Source organism: Orbicella franksi, chromosome 3, assembly GCF_964199315.1.
Source record: "Orbicella franksi chromosome 3, jaOrbFran1.1, whole genome shotgun sequence".
In the NCBI taxonomy this organism is placed as follows: Eukaryota; Metazoa; Cnidaria; class Anthozoa; order Scleractinia; family Merulinidae; genus Orbicella; species Orbicella franksi.
The window spans coordinates 16,318,490-16,339,120 of record NC_138147.1 but is presented as its reverse complement, the minus strand read 5'-3'; the positions used below and the strand labels follow the sequence as shown (position 1 = coordinate 16,339,120).

Here is a 20,631-nt window from a genome sequence, read left to right as displayed (position 1 = left end):
GCTCTTTGGAGCTTCGTCCGCCGTATTGGATTCTTGAAGAAGGTTCCGTTTTTTTCGCAAACGTTGTGCTTTTTCCCCAATTTGATACAGTGTGAAGGTACCTATCAGTACTTTAGTTCGTTGTTAAGATTCTGAACTGGCATGTGAGCATGCATAAAGAGTAAGAAAGTGTTTCTGGAGAGGTAAGCCACTGTTTATGTCAATCGCCATCTGACAATATGAAAAATCTCAAATTTGTTAGGGTTTTGGAGATTCAAGGACATATTACGAAGAATCATTTACTAAGAACGTGCTCTGTATACTCAATATTTTGGTGAAAAAATGCTTCCTGGTCGTGTAAATGGACGTGTTCAACAAACCGGGCAGGTAATAGGCCACGTTCGATATATCAATATTCTAGCATGTCTCCGAGGATTTCAGGACAAAAATTTCAAGTTTCTTTTGTCCCTCAAATTCCAAAAGATATTCGGTTACAAAGAAATAATTTCAAAAGAAAAATAAATGCTATAACTTGAAGTTTCGGCGTTATCTTGTCGCCATTATCAAATGCAGATTAAAGTCGTTCAGTTCAGTTATAGTTATATACTAGCTTAGGTGTTAAGAAGGAATCCACCAAAAGTACGAGTAACAAGTGGACAAAAACGTTTTACCGAGATTATTTACATTGTATTGGAAACTTCTGCGCGACTCTTTTAAATACCTTCTCAAAAGAAATCATTTCTAACAACACCAAATGTAGAAAATAAATTGTGAAGTAATATATGAAACACTTGAAAGTACTGGTGAAATGAAACTGATGATGAAATTTTACCTGTGTTTTACCTGACAATTTCTCTGAACTTTGAAATTTTCTTTCTCGAGTTCCCATGAGAAAGTGTTTTTGGTGTTATTTCAGACAACTGTTTATATCTTTAGCTTTTAGAAAATGCAAAGAGGGCTGTAATGTACTTAAAGTTATGTTGGTACAAAGTTTGTGTCCATTAAAAACTGAAATTGCTCAATTTCCTATCGGGCTCGAGTCAAGAAGAATGTGACGAACAATGTCAGGTAATAAAACACGTGTGTTTATTTTATTTTATTTTTTTTCTTTTTCTTTTTCTGCCTCTTGGTTAGTCTAGTACACCGTGTATTTTGTATCAATTATTGAAGCCTATCACATTTTTAGCAATATGTGTAATATAATAATATTTTGATTCTCGGGAAAATGGCATTGCATGATATAACATACAAAAAACACCAGGTGCCTACTGAGGATTACTGTTATTTTATCAAGTTTCAAGTATACTTTAAAATCAAATTACAAATATAATAAAAATAACACAAAGTTGATATTTGTTACAATGACACAGTACTGGAATATATTCAGGAGTGCTCACCGGAGCCGATATACAAAATATCCGCTCCGCAGGGCTTAGTGCGCTGGCTGGGATTCTTAAGCTTTGGCATGGAACTTGCTGGGAAGCCCGCTTCAAAACAATTGCTTGCTTACTGGTTTATACTCGGAAGCTTATCCTAGCTGGAAAATGCGCATTTTTGGCATGAATCTAGCTGGTAAATTTTAATGTGAGGTTTTCCCTGGTAGACTAGCTCCATTAACAGCCGCCACTCTGGAAAATTAGTCCCGGGAAATTAGCATGCACTCATCAACCGAAGACATTTCGCGCGAAGAATGGACTCAGGGTGCCGCCTAGTGATATGATCACTTAGGATTCGTCTATCCAAGCATGCGCTGCATCATATTACACAGCAGTTATATGACCCCTGTGTGACAGCTGAGCTGTCGACTTTGAAAGCGTAAACGTTGCTATTGCAGGCGCGGTCACGTCCCAGCCAAAGCTTTTGGCTACAGCGCTCTACAGAGTCGGGAACGGTTTCTTAATAAGAGAGTTGATTTTATTTCAACAAGGTAAGTTTCCTGTGCTTTCTCGTGTCTGTTAGCTGTGTAGTTTCAGACCTACTCTACTATTCTGTATTTGCCGTTATTGTTCTGACCAAGTTGGATAACAATTAATTTTATGTGCATTATCCCCGGGCATTATCTTCTTGGTGTGCTTTCCGTTTAGACAACCAGATCTTCTTTGTTGTTTAACACATGTCGAAAATTCTTGATTTACTTATTCAGATGTTTACAATTTTGTTTCAGCAATCGTCAGAATCGTTTCGTGTAACGCAGCTAAAGACCATTTACTGAGGTATGTCAGTCTTGTGAGCTGTTGTATGTCTTTCGTGCAATAGTACCGGGAATAGCATCGTCTTTGACAAATGCTTATGCGCGCCGTCTACTTTAGATGTAACATGTTTACTTGTATAGCTAATAAGCTTATATACACTTAGTATTTAAATTTAAATCAAATTCTAGGCACAAGTATTCTCATCATATCGCGAACATTTCATCTGAGTGTGTGCTTACCATACATCGACAGACAGACAGACCAGGACATTTAAGCAAAAGTCGCGGATTGTAGTTGTTTTGTTTTTCGCTATATCGTTTTTGGGCTATTGATACTGTTATATTTATGATACTGCTATATTTATGGAAAATGGAACAGTTCGTTCTGCTCGGAATTTTTAGAATAATGGTAATGTGGCAGAAACTTTAAGAGAACGAAATCTTATTATCTGAACTTATGAGCTGTTGTTTCCTTTGATTTTACACTTCTTCCGAAAAGATATTCCATCGTTCCCTTGGGTGTCCCTGATGTTTTGCTACGAAATTTACGTCTTGAAGTCTCAAGGGTGGAATTCTGTGAGCGACTTTCGTGCTTCATTTCTATGATTTCCAATCAGGTTATTCTTAGTTTAATAGCGCGCGCGAATATACGTATGTATATTTTATTTGTATGAGTTCGGCTTGAACGCGTCCCAAGCAAGGAGACAAACAAGGTTTTATACGTAGCTTAACATTCCGTTGTTTCTACATTCATAAAGCTTGTTTCAAGAAAAAGGTAACTTGGATTTCCAGGGTTACAAACGATGCAATTTTTTGGCGTTTGTATTTTCGTGCAATTTTGACGCAAATACCGAAAGAACTGTATCGCGATGCAAAGCAGCGAAATTTTATCGCGTGTGCCATAGTTTCTTCAGCGGCGCGTGACGCCAGAATAACAGTTCGTTTTTTTAGGCTTGCCATAAGTCGACTCTTTCTTGAAGCGGAACAAGTGTAACTGCGAGAAGTCTTCTTGTTCCGCCAACACGCACGAGTTGAAATTTAATTTATTTAACATTGGCGCGAAAATATGGTTGCCCACCGATGACCAGATATGATGACCTTGCCTCGAAAAAACACTCTCTCAGGCCACTCCTTCCTAAATACGAAATAACTGAAGCATGTTTGATTAACATGATACCGGGTTAACTTTCATACTAGTACGAACGAAGGGCGCTAAAAAATGCCCAAATTTTGAATTAGGGTAGGTGCTGTGGTCTTGCAAATGTTTATGAAACATATGGGTCGAATTGAGATGAAGGTGAAGTTAAGATGAAGAAAAAAAAAATACTTTTAGCCTTCGAAAAGGCTCCCGGCGAGGACAGAAAAAAAATTTGGCGAGCGCGAAACAGAATAATTCGGAGAGTGAAGCGATCGGGGCGGGACAGGGTAGCCTGTAGACTTATATTTTTGATGTGCCTATCCGCCGTTTGTGTTAAGCCTGCTACAAATCAATCAATGAGGTAATTAGACCTGTCAAGAAGCTACATTTTCTGTACTGGCAAACAGATCTAATCGACTTAATCATTCAGCCAGGCCCGGCGTAAGTAACATGTTCACGGAACATTTCAAATTTTGTCCCTCCAGAGCCAATATTTAGAGAGCTTAAAACATATTTTGCAATACCGAAGTGAGCCTAAAGAAATTATTAGCAAATGATAGAGGTGTCGAACTCTGCTAAGCGACATGTAGATAACAGCGGAAAGTCCGGAAACCACGCCCTTGACCACTTGGGAAAAGTTTTCATCTTTGCCGGCTAAAAAACCACAAAAATTTGAAACCGCAACGGGAAAGGAAAACTTTTAGACAGAAACGGAGGGTCGCACTAGTGCGAGATAATTGTCAGTACCAAATTTCAAATTTATTTGCTTGGCAATGTCATCCCAAGCTTTGCGGGCTTGACTGCTGTTGATGCGATCGAAATTCTCGGCTCACAGGTTGAATAGCATTTTTTCTTCGTCATCTGACCATCTTACATAAGATCGTTTTCCAGTATCTACAGGTTCAGGATCAGGAGACGATTGGGAAGACGAAGATGACGACGTTTGTGAAGCGCTTGCTTGCATGGACCTGGTCGGTAGAGCGCTTTCCTGCGCAATGCTCGCATGTGAAGTGCTCGGTTGCGTTCCCCTTCCAGTCATATCATTGTAGACGGGAGCATACTGCGGGTATTCCATGCTGTCGCCGTAAAAAACTTGAAAACCTCGTTTTTCATGTTACGCTGACAAGCGTTCACAGTTACCGCTGTGATTCCCATTGTTTGGCTCGACTTTTCGAAAATCTGCCTGCCCCACCCAAGCAATACGGCGTCTTTGATGTTTTGCCGATTCGCAAAGTTTTTGCCAAAGCGAAAAACCTGCGGTCGCTCTAGGCAAAGGCCCGCGATGACAGATTTCCACCGCAAAGTAAACAAATTCTGGCAAAGATTTCCCAAGTGCGACCCATACCTATAGCACAGTCAGACGGCTCCACTCTACTTAAAATTCCTCCTCATAACAGAGCATTTTGTTCTTGTTAGGCAGCACAATCAGTATCAAACTTGCTATTAATTGCCCTTAAAATAAAGACGTTTTGATCGTAATATCAGTCTCAATGCGTTTACGTAATTTCAATGTGATGTTCTATAAAAAAGGCTTTACAGAAAAAGAGACTCTAGCTTTCCATATTTTGCGACTCCGTTTGAACTGGCCTCTATGGAGCATTCTTTGTTTCTGTAGGGAATCATGAAATGATGCCGCCTCGAACAATCGCGGTGTTGAAGGAAACATGAGAGGCACACCATTGGCTACCGAGCTCACAGTTCACAGCAAGAGGAAAAGGGTTTGCAAAAATTAATGAGCTAGTTACTTCTAACCATATCTTTGTTAACTAATAGAGAAAAAAAACGTTAGAGAAAAAAACGTTTGTGAACTATTTAGTGGTTGTTTAATGCTTAAAGACCACATGCTGAATGGTATACAGGAAGTGAGTTAACCGCTTTCTCACTAACCGAAAGTGTCCCGTGACAGAGCCTCCCGACAAAAATGAAGTTACCTCTTTAACGGCTCATCGTAAGCTAATTTTAAGTGATCTCGTTGGAGGCTCCAACACATGGAAGGTTGTGCCGCGAAAGTATTTGTTATCTCTGAAGGGAGGTTTGGAAACACCAAAAGATTATTTTACTTGTAGACGACTGCTGGTAATTTTCCCAAATTATCCCAGAATCCTGATGTCTTTTCGAGAAATTCGGATGTATTTGAACAAGTGTTTGATCTCAAAAGACTTTCCTAAACTGGCGAAAACACGTCAGCTAATTAGGAGAAAAGTGTTGTCTGTCAAAATGCAATAAAGTAAGCTTAATGGAGATAAATTTTGCTTGAAACATGTAAACCTAACTTAATATTTAGAGAAGTGTTTGCGATTTCGCAAGGGAGTCCAAACTTCTTCTGAACAACTTAACTTAATTTAGAGAAGTGATGGTGATCTCACAAGGGATTCCAAAACTTCGTAACATCTTAACTTAATTTAGAAGTGTTTGTGATCTCGCAAGGGATTCCAAAACGTCTTCTGAACACCTTACCTTAATTTAGAGAAGTGTTTGTGATCTCGCTAGGGATTCCAAACCTTCGTAACATCTTTACATACTTTACAAAAGTGTTTGTGATCTCGCAAGGGATTCCAAAACTTCTTCTAAACATCTTAACTTACTTTAGAGAAGTGTTTGTGATCTCACAAGGGATTCCAAAACTTCGTAACATCTTAACCTACTCTAGAAAAGTGTTTGTGATCTTGCAATGAATTCCAAAACTTCTTTTCAACATCTTAACTTATTTTAGAGAAGTGTTTGCGATCTCGCAAGGGATTCCAAAACTTCTTCCGAACATCTTAACTTACTTTAGAGAAGTGTTTGTGATCTCACAAGGGATTCCAAAACTTCGTAACATCTTAACTTACTTTAGAAAAGTGTTTGTGATCTCGCAAGGGATTCCAAAACTTCTTCTAAACATCTTAACTTACTCTAGAGAAGTGTTTGTGATCTCGCAAGGGATTCCAAAACTTCGTAACATCTTTACTTACTTTAGAAAAGTGTTTGTGATCTCGCAAGGGATTCCAAAACTTCTTCTAAACATCTTAACTTACTTTAGAGAAGTGTTTGTGATCTCACAAGGGATTCCAAAACTTCGTAACATCTTAACTTACTTTAGAAAAGTGTTTGTGATCTCGCAAGGGATTCCAAAACTTCTTCTAAACATCTTAACTTACTTTAGAGAAGTGTTTGTGATCTCACAAGGGATTCCAAAACTTCGTAACATCTTAACTTACTTTAGAAAAGTGTTTGTGATCTCGCAAGGGATTCCAAAACTTCTTCTAAACATCTTAACTTATTTTAGAGAAGTGTTTGTGATCTCGCAAGGGATTCCAAAACTTCGTAACATCTTAACTTACTTTAGAAAAGTGCTTGTGATCTCGCAAGGGATTCCAAAACTTCTTCCAAACATCTTAACTTATTTTAGAGAAGTGTTTGTGATCTCGCAAGGGATTCCAAAACTTCGTAACTGCTTTACTTACTTTAGAAAAGTGTTTGTGATCTCGCAAGGGATTCCAAAACTTCTTCTAAACATCTTAACTTATTTTAGAGAAGTGTTTGTGATCTCGCAAAGGATTCCAAAACTTCGTAACATCTTTACTTACTTTAGAAAAGTGCTTGTGATCTCGCAAGGGATTCCAAAACTTCTTCTAAACATCTTAACTTACTTTAGAGAAGTGTTTGTGATCTCACAAGGGATTCCAAAACTTCGTAACATCTTAACTTACTTTAGAAAAGTGTTTGTGATCTCGCAAGGGATTCCAAAACTTCTTCTAAACATCTTAACTTATTTTAGAGCAGTGTTTGTGATCTCGCAAGGGATTCCAAAACTTCGTAACATCTTTACTTACTTTAGAAAAGTGTTTGTGATCTCGCAAGGGATTCCAAAACTTCTTCTAAACATCTTAACTTATTTTAGAGAAGTGTTTGTGATCTCGCAAGGGATTCCAAAACTTCGTAACATCTTTACTTACTTTAGAAAAGTGCTTGTGATCTCGCAAGGGATTCCAAAACTTCTTCCAAACATCTTAACTTATTTTAGAGAAGTGTTTGTGATCTCGCAATTGATTCCAAAACTTCGTAACTGTTTTACTTACTTTAGAAAAGTGTTTGTGATCTCGCAAGGGATTCCAAAACTTCTTCTAAACATCTTAACTTATTTTAGAGAAGTGTTTGTGATCTCGCAAGGGATTCCAAAACTTCGTAACATCTTTACTTACTTTAGAAAAGTGCTTGTGATCTCGCAAGGGATTCCAAAACTTCTTCCAAACATCTTAACTTATTTTAGAGAAGTGTTTGTGATCTCGCAAGGGATTCCAAAACTTCGTAACTGCTTTACTTACTTTAGAAAAGTGTTTGTGATCTCGCAAGGGATTCCAAAACTTCTTCTAAACATCTTAACTTATTTTAGAGAAGTGTTTGTGATCTCACAAGGGATTCCAAAACTTCGTAACATCTTTACTTACTTTAGAAAAGTGTTTGTGATCTCGCAAGGGATTCCAAAACTTCTTCCAAACATCTTAACTTATTTTAGAGAAGTGTTTGTGATCTCACAAGGGATTCCAAAACTTCGTAACTGCTTTACTTACTTTAGAAAAGTGTTTGTGATCTCGCGAGGGATTCCAAAACTTCTTCTAAACATCTTAACTTATTTTAGAGAAGTGTTTGTGATCTCACAAGGCATTCCAAAACTTCGTAACATCTTTACTTACTTTAGAAAAGTGTTTGTGATCTCGCAAGGGATTCCAAAACTTCTTCTAAACATCTTAACTTATTTTAGAAAAGTGTTTGTGATCTCGCAAGGGATTCCAAAACTTCGTAACTGCTTTACTTACTTTAGAAAAGTGTTTGTGATCTCGCAAGGGATTCCAAAACTTCTTCTAAACATCTTAACTTATTTTAGAGAAGTGTTTGTGATCTCGCAAGGGATTCCAAAACTTCGTAACATCTTTACTTACTTTAGAAAAGTGCTTGTGATCTCGCAAGGGATTCCAAAACTTCTTCTAAACATCTTAACTTACTTTAGAGAAGTGTTTGTGATCTCACAAGGGATTCCAAAACTTCGTAACATCTTAACTTACTTTAGAAAAGTGTTTGTGATCTCGCAAGGGATTCCAAAACTTCTTCTAAACATCTTAACTTATTTTAGAGAAGTGTTTGTGATCTCACAAGGGATTCCAAAACTTCGTAACATCTTAACTTACTTTAGAAAAGTGTTTGTGATCTCGCAAGGGATTCCAAAACTTCTTCTAAACATCTTAACTTATTTTAGAAAAGTGTTTGTGATCTCGCAAGGGATTCCAAAACTTCGTAACATCTTTACTTACTTTAGAAAAGTGTTTGTGATCTCGCAAGGGATTCCAAAACTTCTTCTAAACATCTTAACTTATTTTAGAGAAGTGTTTGTGATCTCGCAAGGGATTCCAAAACTTCGTAACATCTTAACTTACTTTAGAAAAGTGCTTGTGATCTCGCAAGGGATTCCAAAACTTCTTCTAAACATCTTAACTTACTTTAGAGAAGTGTTTGTGATCTCACAAGGGATTCCAAAACTTCGTAACATCTTAACTTACTTTAGAAAAGTGTTTGTGATCTCGCAAGGGATTCCAAAACTTCTTCTAAACATCTTAACTTATTTTAGAGAAGTGTTTGTGATCTCGCAAGGGATTCCAAAACTTCGTAACATCTTTACTTACTTTAGAAAAGTGCTTGTGATCTCGCAAGGGATTCCAAAACTTCTTCCAAACATCTTAACTTATTTTAGAGAAGTGTTTGTGATCTCGCAATTGATTCCAAAACTTCGTAACTGTTTTACTTACTTTAGAAAAGTGTTTGTGATCTCGCAAGGGATTCCAAAACTTCTTCTAAACATCTTAACTTATTTTAGAGAAGTGTTTGTGATCTCGCAAGGGATTCCAAAACTTCGTAACATCTTTACTTACTTTAGAAAAGTGCTTGTGATCTCGCAAGGGATTCCAAAACTTCTTCTAAACATCTTAACTTACTTTAGAGAAGTGTTTGTGATCTCACAAGGGATTCCAAAACTTCTTCTAAACATCTTAACTTATTTTAGAGAAGTGTTTGTGATCTCGCAAGGGATTCCAAAACTTCGTAACATCTTTACTTACTTTAGAAAAGTGCTTGTGATCTCGCAAGGGATTCCAAAACTTCTTCTAAACATCTTAACTTACTTTAGAGAAGTGTTTGTGATCTCACAAGGGATTCCAAAACTTCGTAACATCTTAACTTACTTTAGAAAAGTGTTTGTGATCTCGCAAGGGATTCCAAAACTTCTTCTAAACATCTTAACTTATTTTAGAGAAGTGTTTGTGATCTCGCAAGGGATTCCAAAACTTCGTAACATCTTTACTTACTTTAGAAAAGTGCTTGTGATCTCGCAAGGGATTCCAAAACTTCTTCTAAACATCTTAACTTACTTTAGAGAAGTGTTTGTGATCTCACAAGGGATTCCAAAACTTCGTAACATCTTAACTTACTTTAGAAAAGTGTTTGTGATCTCGCAAGGGATTCCAAAACTTCTTCTAAACATCTTAACTTATTTTAGAGAAGTGTTTGTGATCTCGCAAGGGATTCCAAAACTTCGTAACATCTTTACTTACTTTAGAAAAGTGCTTGTGATCTCGCAAGGGATTCCAAAACTTCTTCCAAACATCTTAACTTATTTTAGAGAAGTGTTTGTGATCTCGCAATTGATTCCAAAACTTCGTAACTGTTTTACTTACTTTAGAAAAGTGTTTGTGATCTCGCAAGGGATTCCAAAACTTCTTCTAAACATCTTAACTTATTTTAGAGAAGTGTTTGTGATCTCGCAAGGGATTCCAAAACTTCGTAACATCTTTACTTACTTTAGAAAAGTGCTTGTGATCTCGCAAGGGATTCCAAAACTTCTTCTAAACATCTTAACTTACTTTAGAGAAGTGTTTGTGATCTCACAAGGGATTCCAAAACTTCTTCTAAACATCTTAACTTATTTTAGAGAAGTGTTTGTGATCTCGCAAGGGATTCCAAAACTTCGTAACATCTTTACTTACTTTAGAAAAGTGCTTGTGATCTCGCAAGGGATTCCAAAACTTCTTCTAAACATCTTAACTTACTTTAGAGAAGTGTTTGTGATCTCACAAGGGATTCCAAAACTTCGTAACATCTTAACTTACTTTAGAAAAGTGTTTGTGATCTCGCAAGGGATTCCAAAACTTCTTCTAAACATCTTAACTTATTTTAGAGAAGTGTTTGTGATCTCGCAAGGGATTCCAAAACTTCGTAACTGTTTTACTTACTTTAGAAAAGTGCTTGTGATCTCGCAAGGGATTCCAAAACTTCTTCCAAACATCTTAACTTATTTTAGAGAAGTGTTTGTGATCTCGCAATTGATTCCAAAACTTCGTAACTGTTTTACTTACTTTAGAAAAGTGTTTGTGATCTCGCAAGGGATTCCAAAACTTCTTCTAAACATCTTAACTTATTTTAGAGAAGTGTTTGTGATCTCGCAAGGGATTCCAAAACTTCGTAACATCTTTACTTACTTTAGAAAAGTGCTTGTGATCTCGCAAGGGATTCCAAAACTTCTTCCAAACATCTTAACTTATTTTAGAGAAGTGTTTGTGATCTCGCAAGGGATTCCAAAACTTCGTAACTGCTTTACTTACTTTAGAAAAGTGTTTGTGATCTCGCAAGGGATTCCAAAACTTCTTCTAAACATCTTAACTTATTTTAGAGAAGTGTTTGTGATCTCACAAGGGATTCCAAAACTTCGTAACATCTTTACTTACTTTAGAAAAGTGCTTGTGATCTCGCAAGGGATTCCAAAACTTCTTCCAAACATCTTAACTTATTTTAGAGAAGTGTTTGTGATCTCGCAATTGATTCCAAAACTTCGTAACTGTTTTACTTACTTTAGAAAAGTGTTTGTGATCTCGCAAGGGATTCCAAAACTTCTTCTAAACATCTTAACTTATTTTAGAGAAGTGTTTGTGATCTCGCAAGGGATTCCAAAACTTCGTAACATCTTTACTTACTTTAGAAAAGTGCTTGTGATCTCGCAAGGGATTCCAAAACTTCTTCCAAACATCTTAACTTATTTTAGAGAAGTGTTTGTGATCTCGCAAGGGATTCCAAAACTTCGTAACTGCTTTACTTACTTTAGAAAAGTGTTTGTGATCTCGCAAGGGATTCCAAAACTTCTTCTAAACATCTTAACTTATTTTAGAGAAGTGTTTGTGATCTCACAAGGGATTCCAAAACTTCGTAACATCTTTACTTACTTTAGAAAAGTGTTTGTGATCTCGCAAGGGATTCCAAAACTTCTTCCAAACATCTTAACTTATTTTAGAGAAGTGTTTGTGATCTCACAAGGGATTCCAAAACTTCGTAACTGCTTTACTTACTTTAGAAAAGTGTTTGTGATCTCGCAAGGGATTCCAAAACTTCTTCTAAACATCTTAACTTATTTTAGAGAAGTGTTTGTGATCTCACAAGGGATTCCAAAACTTCGTAACATCTTAACTTACTTTAGAAAAGTGTTTGTGATCTCGCAAGGGATTCCAAAACTTCTTCTAAACATCTTAACTTATTTTAGAAAAGTGTTTGTGATCTCGCAAGGGATTCCAAAACTTCGTAACTGCTTTACTTACTTTAGAAAAGTGTTTGTGATCTCGCAAGGGATTCCAAAACTTCTTCTAAACATCTTAACTTATTTTAGAGAAGTGTTTGTGATCTCGCAAGGGATTCCAAAACTTCGTAACATCTTTACTTACTTTAGAAAAGTGCTTGTGATCTCGCAAGGGATTCCAAAACTTCTTCTAAACATCTTAACTTACTTTAGAGAAGTGTTTGTGATCTCACAAGGGATTCCAAAACTTCGTAACATCTTAACTTACTTTAGAAAAGTGTTTGTGATCTCGCAAGGGATTCCAAAACTTCTTCTAAACATCTTAACTTATTTTAGAGAAGTGTTTGTGATCTCACAAGGGATTCCAAAACTTCGTAACATCTTAACTTACTTTAGAAAAGTGTTTGTGATCTCGCAAGGGATTCCAAAACTTCTTCTAAACATCTTAACTTATTTTAGAAAAGTGTTTGTGATCTCGCAAGGGATTCCAAAACTTCGTAACATCTTTACTTACTTTAGAAAAGTGTTTGTGATCTCGCAAGGGATTCCAAAACTTCTTCTAAACATCTTAACTTATTTTAGAGAAGTGTTTGTGATCTCGCAAGGGATTCCAAAACTTCGTAACATCTTTACTTACTTTAGAAAAGTGCTTGTGATCTCGCAAGGGATTCCAAAACTTCTTCTAAACATCTTAACTTACTTTAGAGAAGTGTTTGTGATCTCACAAGGGATTCCAAAACTTCGTAACATCTTAACTTACTTTAGAAAAGTGTTTGTGATCTCGCAAGGGATTCCAAAACTTCTTCTAAACATCTTAACTTATTTTAGAGAAGTGTTTGTGATCTCACAAGGGATTCCAAAACTTCGTAACATCTTTACTTACTTTAGAAAAGTGTTTGTGATCTCGCAAGGGATTCCAAAACTTCTTCCAAACATCTTAACTTATTTTAGAGAAGTGTTTGTGATCTCACAAGGGATTCCAAAACTTCGTAACTGCTTTACTTACTTTAGAAAAGTGTTTGTGATCTCGCGAGGGATTCCAAAACTTCTTCTAAACATCTTAACTTATTTTAGAGAAGTGTTTGTGATCTCACAAGGGATTCCAAAACTTCGTAACATCTTTACTTACTTTAGAAAAGTGTTTGTGATCTCGCAAGGGATTCCAAAACTTCTTCTAAACATCTTAACTTATTTTAGAAAAGTGTTTGTGATCTCGCAAGGGATTCCAAAACTTCGTAACTGCTTTACTTACTTTAGAAAAGTGTTTGTGATCTCGCAAGGGATTCCAAAACTTCTTCTAAACATCTTAACTTATTTTAGAGAAGTGTTTGTGATCTCGCAAGGGATTCCAAAACTTCGTAACATCTTTACTTACTTTAGAAAAGTGCTTGTGATCTCGCAAGGGATTCCAAAACTTCTTCTAAACATCTTAACTTACTTTAGAGAAGTGTTTGTGATCTCACAAGGGATTCCAAAACTTCGTAACATCTTAACTTACTTTAGAAAAGTGTTTGTGATCTCGCAAGGGATTCCAAAACTTCTTCTAAACATCTTAACTTACTTTAGAGAAGTGTTTGTGATCTCACAAGGGATTCCAAAACTTCGTAACATCTTAACTTACTTTAGAAAAGTGTTTGTGATCTCGCAAGGGATTCCAAAACTTCTTCTAAACATCTTAACTTATTTTAGAAAAGTGTTTGTGATCTCGCAAGGGATTCCAAAACTTCGTAACATCTTTACTTACTTTAGAAAAGTGTTTGTGATCTCGCAAGGGATTCCAAAACTTCTTCTAAACATCTTAACTTATTTTAGAGAAGTGTTTGTGATCTCGCAAGGGATTCCAAAACTTCGTAACATCTTTACTTACTTTAGAAAAGTGCTTGTGATCTCGCAAGGGATTCCAAAACTTCTTCTAAACATCTTAACTTACTTTAGAGAAGTGTTTGTGATCTCACAAGGGATTCCAAAACTTCGTAACATCTTAACTTACTTTAGAAAAGTGTTTGTGATCTCGCAAGGGATTCCAAAACTTCTTCTAAACATCTTAACTTATTTTAGAGAAGTGTTTGTGATCTCGCAAGGGATTCCAAAACTTCGTAACATCTTTACTTACTTTAGAAAAGTGCTTGTGATCTCGCAAGGGATTCCAAAACTTCTTCCAAACATCTTAACTTATTTTAGAGAAGTGTTTGTGATCTCGCAATTGATTCCAAAACTTCGTAACTGTTTTACTTACTTTAGAAAAGTGTTTGTGATCTCGCAAGGGATTCCAAAACTTCTTCTAAACATCTTAACTTATTTTAGAGAAGTGTTTGTGATCTCGCAAGGGATTCCAAAACTTCGTAACATCTTTACTTACTTTAGAAAAGTGCTTGTGATCTCGCGAGGGATTCCAAAACTTCTTCTAAACATCTTAACTTACTTTAGAGAAGTGTTTGTGATCTCACAAGGGATTCCAAAACTTCTTCTAAACATCTTAACTTATTTTAGAGAAGTGTTTGTGATCTCGCAAGGGATTCCAAAACTTCGTAACATCTTTACTTACTTTAGAAAAGTGCTTGTGATCTCGCAAGGGATTCCAAAACTTCTTCTAAACATCTTAACTTACTTTAGAGAAGTGTTTGTGATCTCACAAGGGATTCCAAAACTTCGTAACATCTTAACTTACTTTAGAAAAGTGTTTGTGATCTCGCAAGGGATTCCAAAACTTCTTCTAAACATCTTAACTTATTTTAGAGAAGTGTTTGTGATCTCGCAAGGGATTCCAAAACTTCGTAACATCTTTACTTACTTTAGAAAAGTGCTTGTGATCTCGCAAGGGATTCCAAAACTTCTTCCAAACATCTTAACTTATTTTAGAGAAGTGTTTGTGATCTCGCAATTGATTCCAAAACTTCGTAACTGTTTTACTTACTTTAGAAAAGTGTTTGTGATCTCGCAAGGGATTCCAAAACTTCTTCTAAACATCTTAACTTATTTTAGAGAAGTGTTTGTGATCTCGCAAGGGATTCCAAAACTTCGTAACATCTTTACTTACTTTAGAAAAGTGCTTGTGATCTCGCAAGGGATTCCAAAACTTCTTCCAAACATCTTAACTTATTTTAGAGAAGTGTTTGTGATCTCGCAAGGGATTCCAAAACTTCGTAACTGCTTTACTTACTTTAGAAAAGTGTTTGTGATCTCGCAAGGGATTCCAAAACTTCTTCTAAACATCTTAACTTATTTTAGAGAAGTGTTTGTGATCTCACAAGGGATTCCAAAACTTCGTAACATCTTTACTTACTTTAGAAAAGTGTTTGTGATCTCGCAAGGGATTCCAAAACTTCTTCCAAACATCTTAACTTATTTTAGAGAAGTGTTTGTGATCTCACAAGGGATTCCAAAACTTCGTAACTGCTTTACTTACTTTAGAAAAGTGTTTGTGATCTCGCAAGGGATTCCAAAACTTCTTCTAAACATCTTAACTTATTTTAGAGAAGTGTTTGTGATCTCACAAGGGATTCCAAAACTTTGTAACATCTTAACTTACTTTAGAAAAGTGTTTGTGATCTCGCAAGGGATTCCAAAACTTCTTCTAAACATCTTAACTTATTTTAGAAAAGTGTTTGTGATCTCGCAAGGGATTCCAAAACTTCGTAACATCTTTACTTACTTTAGAAAAGTGCTTGTGATCTCGCAAGGGATTCCAAAACTTCTTCCAAACATCTTAACTTATTTTAGAGAAGTGTTTGTGATCTCGCAATTGATTCCAAAACTTCGTAACTGTTTTACTTACTTTAGAAAAGTGTTTGTGATCTCGCAAGGGATTCCAAAACTTCTTCTAAACATCTTAACTTATTTTAGAGAAGTGTTTGTGATCTCGCAAGGGATTCCAAAACTTCGTAACATCTTTACTTACTTTAGAAAAGTGCTTGTGATCTCGCAAGGGATTCCAAAACTTCTTCCAAACATCTTAACTTATTTTAGAGAAGTGTTTGTGATCTCGCAAGGGATTCCAAAACTTCGTAACTGCTTTACTTACTTTAGAAAAGTGTTTGTGATCTCGCAAGGGATTCCAAAACTTCTTCTAAACATCTTAACTTATTTTAGAGAAGTGTTTGTGATCTCACAAGGGATTCCAAAACTTCGTAACATCTTTACTTACTTTAGAAAAGTGTTTGTGATCTCGCAAGGGATTCCAAAACTTCTTCCAAACATCTTAACTTATTTTAGAGAAGTGTTTGTGATCTCACAAGGGATTCCAAAACTTCGTAACTGCTTTACTTACTTTAGAAAAGTGTTTGTGATCTCGCAAGGGATTCCAAAACTTCTTCTAAACATCTTAACTTATTTTAGAGAAGTGTTTGTGATCTCACAAGGGATTCCAAAACTTCGTAACATCTTAACTTACTTTAGAAAAGTGTTTGTGATCTCGCAAGGGATTCCAAAACTTCTTCTAAACATCTTAACTTATTTTAGAAAAGTGTTTGTGATCTCGCAAGGGATTCCAAAACTTCGTAACTGCTTTACTTACTTTAGAAAAGTGTTTGTGATCTCACAAGGGATTCCAAAACTTCTTCTAAACATCTTAACTTATTTTAGAGAAGTGTTTGTGATCTCGCAAGGGATTCCAAAACTTCGTAACATCTTTACTTACTTTAGAAAAGTGCTTGTGATCTCGCAAGGGATTCCAAAACTTCTTCTAAACATCTTAACTTACTTTAGAGAAGTGTTTGTGATCTCACAAGGGATTCCAAAACTTCGTAACATCTTAACTTACTTTAGAAAAGTGTTTGTGATCTCGCAAGGGATTCCAAAACTTCTTCTAAACATCTTAACTTATTTTAGAGAAGTGTTTGTGATCTCACAAGGGATTCCAAAACTTCGTAACATCTTAACTTACTTTAGAAAAGTGTTTGTGATCTCGCAAGGGATTCCAAAACTTCTTCTAAACATCTTAACTTATTTTAGAAAAGTGTTTGTGATCTCGCAAGGGATTCCAAAACTTCGTAACATCTTTACTTACTTTAGAAAAGTGTTTGTGATCTCGCAAGGGATTCCAAAACTTCTTCTAAACATCTTAACTTATTTTAGAGAAGTGTTTGTGATCTCGCAAGGGATTCCAAAACTTCGTAACATCTTTACTTACTTTAGAAAAGTGCTTGTGATCTCGCAAGGGATTCCAAAACTTCTTCTAAACATCTTAACTTACTTTAGAGAAGTGTTTGTGATCTCACAAGGGATTCCAAAACTTCGTAACATCTTAACTTACTTTAGAAAAGTGTTTGTGATCTCGCAAGGGATTCCAAAACTTCTTCTAAACATCTTAACTTATTTTAGAGAAGTGTTTGAGACCTCGCAAGGGATTCCAAGACTTAGTAACATCTTTACTTACTTTAGAAAAGTGTTTGTGATCTCGCAAGGGATTCCAAAACTTCTTCTAAACATCTTAACTTACTCTAGAGAAGTGTTTGTGATCTCACAAGGGATTCCAAAACTTCGTAACATTTTAACTTACTTTAGAAAAGTGTTTGTGATCTCGCAAGGGATTCCAAAACTTCTTCTGAACATAACTTATTTTAGAGAAGTGTTTGTGATCTCGCAAGGGATTCCAAAACTTCGTAACATCTTACCTTACTTCAGAAAAGTGTTTGTAATCTCGCAAGGAATTCCAAAACTTCTTCTAAACATCTTAACTTACTTTAGAAAAGTGTTTGTGATCTCGCAAGGGATTCCAAAACTTCTTCTAAACATCTTAACTTATTTTAGAGAAGTGTTTGTGATCTCGCAAGGGATTCCAAAACTTCGTAACATCTTAACTTACTTTAGAAAAGTGTTTGTGATCTCGCAAGGGATTCCAAAACTTCTTTTCAACATCTTAACTTATATTAGAGAAGTGTTTGTGATCTCGCAAGGGATTCCAAAACTCCTACAGTTTATTTAACTAGATGAATGCTGTAACAAGGTTTTCGAAAACTGCAGAAAAAAAAAAAGAAATTCACTACCTATACTAAGAGAAATACTTCAAAACTCTCTTTGGTTCTCCTGAAGGTTCCTTGAACATCGTAGTTTGTTATTCAACTGTATGAGTGTTTTTTAATTTATGAAAGTTTCCTAATCATTGAAGGGTTTACAAAGATTTTACTTAGAAGAAGTACAGTTACATATAGGTTATTTTAAACAATTATACCCATTTACGTGAAGTGTTATTATTTACGACTGTTCTTCGCGATTGTATTTTATTGTGTTCACATGATGTAAGTTTCTCCGCAGGTTCTAGAGTGGAACGTGGAGTACTTTGTTGGTGTTTTGCTGAACAAATTGCATTTCAGGTATGATATAGGCTTTCCTGCAATTTGAAAAGGGAAAAAAAGGGACTCGCGTCCATAAAGAGGTGTTTTTTTAACAGTTAGACACGAGTTTTTTTATGAAGGAAAGAGTGTTTTTTTTAGTTTTATTAGGCAATTTCAAAGATAAAGGTACAAAACTGTCAATTTTTCCTTTTGAAGGTCAAAAAAGTCAATACCATTTTTCAAGATAAAGATCAACGCGCGCATGCTAAATGTTGTTCCTTTCCTTTTTACACAGGTTGAAAGAGAGAGTTGACTGTGAGACCATTTTGCGTCAACAATTCAGGTAATTCAGGTAGGTAATTTACCTCATATAATAACGTTAAGGACTGCAAAAAGATTCTGAGGAAAGCTCTTTTTAACAGCTCAGTTTCACGAAAATAAGTAGACATATGGTCAGCTGCATATTACTAATTTCTGGTAGAAATGCTAGCGTCGGACGTGGTGATGGTTGTTAAGCATCTGACATAAGCAGTTAGAAGAAGTGTTATGCAAATGGAAACTGGAATTATGCAGTTTACAGGCTTCGAGGTCAAGATAGTGCCTTCCTGGCAAACGTTTTGTTTAGTAAAGCATATTAAATAATTAGTAGCGTTTAAATCAGATATAGTTAATCAGTAGCAAGATTCAGTTTTCTGTCGGAAACTCGAAAGCCTCCAGTAGAAAAGATCCAATGCAAAAATAACAGCCTAAATGTATGTCGCCCAGAAGAAGCACTTCCCTAAAGGAATTAAAACTATTTACCTTGAAGATTAGGACAAAATAAATCACTGTGTCGAGTTTTAAGGCTATCTTCTTCTCTAATTGGAGATCACAATTACATATACGTTATCAAAGAAGTGAAAACGAGGCTGTGTAGGCCAGAGTCGTTTTATTCCCTTATAATCCGTTAAATAAGTCTCTACTTTGTAACCTTTAAACCAAAAAACGCCAAAGCGTTTTTAGTATTTTGTTCCATTTGCTTTTTTAGTGTGATCACGTTATAAGAAACGTGACCAGACAACAGAAGGCATTGGTAGCCATTTTTGCATATGGTCAGTTAGAAAAATAGATCGTTAGATGATGTTGTAGCTTCCTAGAAGGACGCTGTTTGGGCAAGAATGCACTTTCTTTAGTGCATCTGCTAACGAGGATTAGGATGTTTTGGATTATAGATTCTGGGTACGATTTCCCACAAGTGCCGCCAACACTTGACTCGGAGCTGCAGTTGGGATTATAAGAAGATATATGGTCTTTCATATATTCACTTGTTGTTGGGACTATTTTTGAAGGGGCAGGTGCACCAGAGCAGTTTTGTTTTCTCACAATTCTTTCAAAATTTGCAAACGAATGAACTATTAATATTGCTCTGGCCCGAGAATGAAAACTAGTTCAAAATGTCTGCTGGTTTTTCTCAATGTTGAGTTTTTCTATTTGTAGCTAGCAAGGGGTTATTAATACAGTCTGCATTATAGATTCTGAGGAACAGGTACGATTTCTCATAAGTGCCACCAATAAAGATATACTCGGGGCTGTCAAAAAGTTATGTCGTTAAGTTTGAAGGGGGCAGGTACACCAGAGCAGTTTAAAAACTGGAATGTGTGAGCTCGAGGTTCATTTCCAGCCCTTGTTCCTCCCATTATGGACTGAGAGGAAAAATTCAATTACAATTTGTAAATTAGTAGAGCTAACTTTAGGTATTGAACAGATCCGAGCATAAAATCCACTATAGTACATTTGAAATTATCTGCCAGTTTCAAAAGGTAACTAAGGCAGTCTGAACCTGGGTCCGTTGCGGTATTGGTTTCCTAAAAACGCTGACAACCCTAAACAGCAGTGGCAGTTAAGCAATTAATTTATCGTAAGTTTTCATTTTCTAGGTATTGCTCATTTTATGGCAAAATAAATGGTTTCTATAGATTTTTTTACAACAAACATCTAATTCTATTGGATTTTACTCTTTTTTTATGCATGCTGCATCTCCATTGAAGCCTGTACACATTTGGAAGAAAAAATGCAATCTACTTTGCATTTTTCATTAACAGCTGAATGGAGCAATGAGTTCTTGTAGTCTTTGTGGCCTTGGACACAGTTCAATTATGATACATTCAGCGACAATTGTTTTGCGGAGGGCTATAAATTACCGCTAGATGAATTATTGCATGGATGGAGAACTGTCCTAATCTTACTGCCATTCAATGATAATTGTAGTGTTTCCTTTTTCAGGTAAGTAAAATTTTTGTTTTTTCATGTTCACTAGTTAATTTAGTCATAATTGATTAAGTAATTATAATTAATTAATTGATTTATTATAACTGAGTCAAATTAATTAATTGATTAATTAATTAGATTCAACGGAATTTTGATTTAATTAACTCAATTAATTAAATTAAAATTGAATTTAAAAAGTTATTTATACTCT

The 20,631-nt window shown here is 35.7% G+C and overlaps 1 long non-coding RNA gene and 1 pseudogene across 3 annotated transcripts; one reads left to right on the top strand and one right to left on the bottom strand.

Annotated features, from left to right (window-relative positions):
* Positions 1 to 20,631, bottom strand: part of LOC145482357 (uncharacterized) — a 28,771-nt pseudogene that overhangs the window by 2,094 nt on the left and 6,046 nt on the right.
* LOC145481545 (uncharacterized) lies at positions 1,366 to 20,487 on the top strand. Of its 3 annotated transcripts, XR_014048656.1 has the most exons (6): positions 1,366 to 1,906; positions 2,144 to 2,192; positions 4,924 to 5,026; positions 18,154 to 18,212; positions 18,469 to 18,525; positions 20,255 to 20,487. It is a non-coding gene; the product is annotated as an uncharacterized LOC145481545 (long non-coding RNA). The 3 variants fall into 3 exon arrangements; XR_014048655.1 differs by having other exon boundaries at positions 1,366 to 2,192; XR_014048657.1 differs by lacking the exon at positions 4,924 to 5,026 and having other exon boundaries at positions 1,366 to 2,192.